This window comes from Vombatus ursinus, unplaced genomic scaffold (assembly GCF_900497805.2).
Source record: "Vombatus ursinus unplaced genomic scaffold, bare-nosed wombat genome assembly UNPS02009994.1, whole genome shotgun sequence".
In the NCBI taxonomy this organism is placed as follows: Eukaryota; Metazoa; Chordata; class Mammalia; order Diprotodontia; family Vombatidae; genus Vombatus; species Vombatus ursinus.
This window is the reverse complement of record NW_020949772.1, coordinates 1,775,847-1,782,609: the sequence shown is the minus strand read 5'-3', so window position 1 is coordinate 1,782,609 and position 6,763 is coordinate 1,775,847.

The window sequence follows — 6,763 nt, the reverse complement described above, 5'->3', positions numbered from 1 at the left end:
CAATTTCCCCATCCATAAAATTTGATGTTGGATTCAGTGGTTTCTAAGGTTCAGCACTAAAACTCTGATCCTCTGACCATGCTGCTGTTCTTATTCTATATAAACTCTGACTTATCAGTGCCTTTCTTAAAATTTGGCACCTAAAACTGAATGAGAAATTCCAGATGAAGTGCAGCACAGCTCTTACTGGTGTGTTCCTGGAAGCTTTGCCTCTCTTAATACAAACCTAGATAACATAGCCTTTTGGGTTCTGTTCCACACCAAGGATTCCTGTTGACTTTTCAGTCCATTAAAATCTCTAGACCTCTTTCACATGAACTGTTATTTATTCACACATACCCTGTATGAGAATATTTTAACCCAAGTGTGAGAGTTTGTATTTATTGCTATTAAGTTCTAGCCAGTGTTCTGGCCTGTCAAGATCTTTTTGAATGTCACTCATTGTTACTCCCAGGTTTGTGGAATCTGAATATTTAATAAGCATACTCTCCATGCATTTATCCTGGTCATTGGTAAAATAGAGACCTTCTGAGTTGACAACAACTGACCTCTGTATGGGTTTGACCATCCAATCCAATAATTATTCATTAAGTTCCTGCTATGTACCAGGCACTATCATAACCAGTGGGGATATAATAAATAAAAAGACAGTCATTGCCTTCAAAAAGCTTATAATCCAACAAGGGATAGGGGAGGCAGCACAAAAATAAAGCAGGAAAGTGGGGGAAGAAAGAAGATACAGGGAGAGGGGGGTGCCTGCCACAGGGGCATCTTGTTCCAAGAAATTGAAACCAGGCAGAGCATCAGAGGCAGAGTGGAGGGAGCTTATAGCACAGTTCCTGCCCTCCATTGAGAGGGATTTGGTACTCCATCCTGCAGCCCTCCAATCAGAAAGGAGATGCGACTGTGACAGTTGGTACCAATCAAGGCTTGATTGAACAACATGGTGGTGAGTTTAGAAGCTTATCATGGGAGGAACATCTTGTTCTCTGGAGTCAAAACCAGACACAGCAGCAGATGCAAAGATCCAATCTGTTTCAAATCAATTTATTTGATTGTCTAGATAGCCATCATGGTATACTGAACAGAAAGTCATTCTTGAGGTAGGAAGACTTGGAATTTATGTCCTGCTCTCTCTTGGACTCTGGGTAAGTTATTTAACTTCTCAATCCCTTGAGTGATTCTTTTTTTTTTTTTTGGTGAGGCAATTGGATTTAAGTGACTTGTCCAGAGTCACACAGCTAAGTGAGTGTTATATGTCTGAGGCTGGTTTTGAACTCAGGTCTTCCTGACTCCAGGGCCGGTGCTCTATCCACTGCACCACCTAGTTGCCTCTCCTTGGGTGATTCTTAAGATTACAAATTGCAGAGAAGATTCCAGACTATTTTAGGAGAGGGAGAAGAGCTTATTTGGATGTTCCTATACCAATAAAATTTCAGGTCCAGTTGCTATCTATTGTCTAGTTCACCTATCTCCATCTTTTCCCTAAGAATAACATTATAGACTAGTAAATATCTTGCAAGAAATCTAGATAAACGATACCTACAGCATTCCTTCAATTTACCAGCTATCAGAAAAAGGAAAGATATTTAGCTTGGCATGACCTCTTCAGAGCTTCTGAAGTTTGCTGTCTTTTTGTAATCACTGAACCTTCTTTTTTTTTAATAATTATTCACTATTTTTTTTCTTTGCTGGGAAAAGGAAATAACGAATCACTCCAAGCAAATCATTCCAAGAAAACCCCAAATTATGTCACAAGGAATTGGAATGACTTAATGACAACAGCAATCCTTTCTTTACTAATACATTCTGCTAATAGATTCCCCTCCTGGACTGACTCCCCAGGTAGAATTTTCATCATGCCTATCCTTTCTTTGAAACTTTTTGAAATCTACTCTCCCAAAAGCCAGGATCAATATTGGATTGTTCTCGGCTTTCTCATCCTTGGTCATTGGAAACATTTAGAATGTCCCAAATGTTATCCAACCCACTCCTTCCCCCAATCCAGTTCTAGGATCAGAGCATTGTCTGTCTATAGCATTTGTGTGCCATTCTCATAATTGAATATATCTAGTCAATAGGATTGACCCAAAGGGAAATGGAGAGATGCATCATGGGAGGTGACAATTTATTGTATGTTTACTAGAAGTGAATTGCCCCCAAACAGCACCATGAAAGATATCATCAAAGAGACATATATGTTTGAGAAAAAGCTGTAGGGGTTATACAGCAGTAATGAGGGCTAGCAGGTTGGCAGGATGCCTGATGCCCTGGTACTCATATAATATCAAAAGAACCAGAGAAAGTTCCTCAGCATGTCGGGGGAGGGGGGGAGGTAGAATGCCTTGTGTAGCATTTATGGGAGGACATAGACAATTGTCAAGAAGAAACGTGGTGCCATGAATAGAGAGTTGGTCTGAATTGCAGAGTACTTGGATTCAAGCCCTGCTAATAACACGTTAGCTGTGTGACTATGGGAAAGCCATACAATCTCTCAATACCCAGGCAACTCTATAAAAGTTCAGGTTGTAGATAAGTTGCTAAACTGCATTGGTTAGGGAAGTTTCCTTATTGGGAGCACAAATCATGTTCCACCATCCTCCCACCTGCTCCACTCCTTCTGCACCCCCCCCATAAAAAAAAAACGACTGGAAAACAATCAAATAGTAATTACAGGCTTGGATGGATTAGAGAGGTTATCCACATTAGTAAAATCACAGCTCCATTGAAATAAGAAAGTAGAAGATAATGTGTTTGAAGAGAGTGTTCGAAGTTACATTTTGTTTTACAGTCAAATACTTTTAAGAAATCAATGAAGAGTAGAAATAGTGACATGTTTATATACCTTACACCTCTTGGATCTCTGATTCTATAGGTGTAATCTGCCATAAAATTATTTGCAAAAACGTGCCTGTGCCCTCATGATTCCATCAAGCATACCCTTCACATACACATAGATTGTTCTCATAAAGTTTGTATAATTGTGAAATATAAGACTTTGTGCTGATCACTCTCTTATGTTAGAATCACCATCTGTAATCTTTTCTATTCTTTTGAAAATTTCTTCTCTATGAGAAATGAGATAACTTGAAAATTAAACCCCAGGTGTCTTTGAAGTTGTGTCCTCCAATACAGATTTAACCTGTATGACTATTCAGATCTATTGATTTTTTTTATCAATTTCATCATCTAAAATGACATTTCTATCCTGTCACATAGGATATTGAGTAATGAGAGGTGGAGTCCAAATGTAGTGCTTCCTCTGCCATGGATGACGAACATAGATAGGTACAAAAATGCTGAAAAATCGATTCCATTTTGCTTCTGGTTGTTTCACTTGCCAGTTTCATCTACACATTCTTTAGAGATGATTTGTTTTAGCTTGATCTCCTGCCAAGCACTTGATAGACTTGTTTTCCCATTGACTACTTTTAACTGTTTTGAATGCATACAATTCATAGTCTTCTACCATCCTTCCCTATGTTTTGCAAATGATCCTGTAATCTAAACCAGTGTTGCCTTTGGCTGCTGTTTATCTCTGCTTGGCAAGGAGACGAGATGTTTCCTGGCTGAAGCAGCTTCTGGGCACTTTCAGCTTTCTCATTATTCCAGCGGCTTTGCAGTCAGACCTCCACATGACAAATCAAATGACTAACCTCCCTATTGTATTACAGTCAATGTCTTTACTTTTGTCCATTTCTCACATTAGGAGCTTCAACAGCTTCTTTAAACAAGTCAGGTTAGACCTTACAGCATCATCTCATCTTTATCCTTTCTTCTAACTTAGCATTTTCTTTGACCTTTGGTCTCCTCAGTCAAAAACTTGACTATACAGTTATTTGATTCTGAAATGACTGCTCTGTCTAATTGTTTCCTGTGCATTAAGTGGTTGGTTTCATTTTTATTTCCTGAAGAACTTGTCATATCCAGCACATTCCATCTCTTATGAAGAAAATATTCATGTGGCTCCTCTATGAAGCTTTTCAGTACTTTTACACACACACACACACACACACATACACACACACACACATATATATACATACCACATTTATACACATATATGTGTATGTATACTTGTGTATATGCATATTCATGTGTGTATATATACATGTGTATATATACACATACATACATACACATACTACATATATACATTGTCCATCCCTATGCCTACTTTCTTTTTCTTTCTATTTTACCAAATTATCAGGAAAAGATTTTCTGCCTACACACTCAGATTTCTCATTAAAAGAATAATTTCAATTTAATCCTTCATGCTAGTATACCAAAATAAAAATACAGATGGAAACCAGTAAAGCAAAGATGATTACTAGAAGAGATTGAATGAGAATATATATGTGTATATGTGTGAGTATTATATATGTGTGTGTATAATGTCACTAATTAGTGGGAAAGAAAAAATGCAGGACCACATAAAAATAAACTTTTTTTAACTTGTGAAAAGCCCACTGTAAAGAAAGATTTTTTTTTAAATTAAAGGACAGGAATGCCGTTTCCTTTTTATTTACAAGAATCGAGATAATTAGGACTCAGGATTAATGTAAGGTTTTATCGAAAATAATACCACCATCTGTGATGAATGGATGCAGCATTCTCTGAATAGTCCTAGTTAAATGCTTTCAAACCATATGATAAGTGAAAAGCAAAGGCAGTTGTTTAAATTCTGATGTGAGTACTTACATTAAGCTTCTTTACATTCCTCCTAAAATTTGAGTTGGATGATTTTTTTTCTTTCCTTCCATTTCTAAAGTACTGAAAAATATCATAATACTATGTTTCCTTGCTGGATTGATGGAGTTATGTCAGTCTGTAATTTCAGATTGTAAATACCAATGCAATGAAAATTCTTATGTTTAAAAAAAAGAATATTATTTATTTCACTTCAAAAATTCCCTTTCTGAATGGCTTACTTTAGATGAGTCGTGAAAAGGAACACAAATCTGCTTTGGGACACAGTAAAAAGCATTTGCCAAATTGCAAAATTTGGTAAATACAAATAATCACTTTTAAAAAACCTTTTTGTTATATAGCTTTGCCTCTAGATAGGATGGATATATGTAGACTCAACAGTCTCCTTGATGCTGGCTTTAACTATCTGGTATTCATGGAGCTTGTGAAAGTAAACGAGATGTTTCTGATATTTTTTTCAAAGCTAATTTTAAATACAGGACTTGGTGGTGGTGGTATTAGAAGGCTCTGATTGAGTAGCACCTGACAATAATTGTGTTCTCTTGTAGAGAAGGAGGGAAAATATCCCCACTGGGGCTCTAAAAGACATCTAAGTACCTGCTTTCTTAACTGAGAGTTTTACTGTTAGGAAATAGCATACCAGCAATATGCAATTTCAGGAAAAGATACAGGGGTTTGTTCAGAAACGCCATTGAAACTAAATAATCCATTTATCAAGGTACCTTTTGTTTCAGGGAGAAAGAAACAGTGAACCACATTTAGCAAAGAAAGACAATCTATATCTTGAGAAAGTTAATAAATAACAAATGGGAGTGGGAAGGGGGGAGGGAATCCAAAATACCCACTGCCAGCTTGTGTTTCAAGTGAGTGGCTGTGATTTGGAAGAACAGTATAATCTGGGTTTCACTGGAGGAATAATGGGTAAGGCAAGTTTCTGTGTTACGGGTGTCTAATATCATACACATGAATTTGAGATGAATGACAATTGAGACTCAATGAGAGAGAATTCTTGAAATGATGAAAAAGGCCCTCCCCTTGTGATTTCTCGGTTTCTCACCAAACACTTTCTCCTTATCTTATTGAACATTTCTGCATCATGGTCCTAGCAAAAGCCTGTGGCTCCTTTCTGAGGACCAACTGTGCTAAGTACTGAAAGAACCATTGACAATAGACTGGCTGGCCAGTTGGAGACAAATTCTTGGGTCAACCAAGCCAATCTGAATATAGAAAACCTCCCAGATATGTGCAGACCCCTTCTGCTATAGCAATAATGGTAGAATGATGGATGGAGAAGTTAAATCATAGTTTGTTTGTTTTTTTAGGCTATGAGAAACCATTTAAATGGTTCTAAATTAAATTAGATTTTAGAAAACATGGTACAAGAGTAGGAAATGAGAGAAGCCAAAGATTTGGCTTCTGGACACCAATCTGTCAATAAGCATTTATTGGCACATACTGGGTGCTTAATCAATGTTTATTGATTAATGCATCTATTAAGCATTTACTATTGTACAGGCACTGTGCTAAGGGCTGAGGATTAAAGAAAAAACAAAACACACACACGCACACACACATACACTCATACAAACATACCCAGTCCCTGACCCCAAGGTGCTTATCTTCTAAATTGAAGATATAATATATAACTAAATCAGTAAATACAAGATGCATACAGGGTAGATGGAAGTGAGCATTAGAGGGAACATAGTTAGAATCAAATAATATCTCCTCAAAATGAAATAATTTGGTTGTAGTTTAAAAGAGAGAAAACAAAACATTGCTGAATTGCATCCCCAGTGCCTAGACATAGGAGGTGAATCATAGTTGTTGACTGATTGATCTCTAAATCAGTTGCCTTTATGTACAGTCAGAATATCAATTTGGTAGAAGATTAATTAAATTAATTAAAAACTAGACTGGTTCTCTCTGGGCAATACAGACAAGCCCAGCCATCTCTTTACTCACTTGTATGCTACCCCATTCAATTCAATCACAGTATCTCTTCCTGTACAACAAACTAGCTGCAAAACTTCTCTATCCCCTTCTTTTCTCT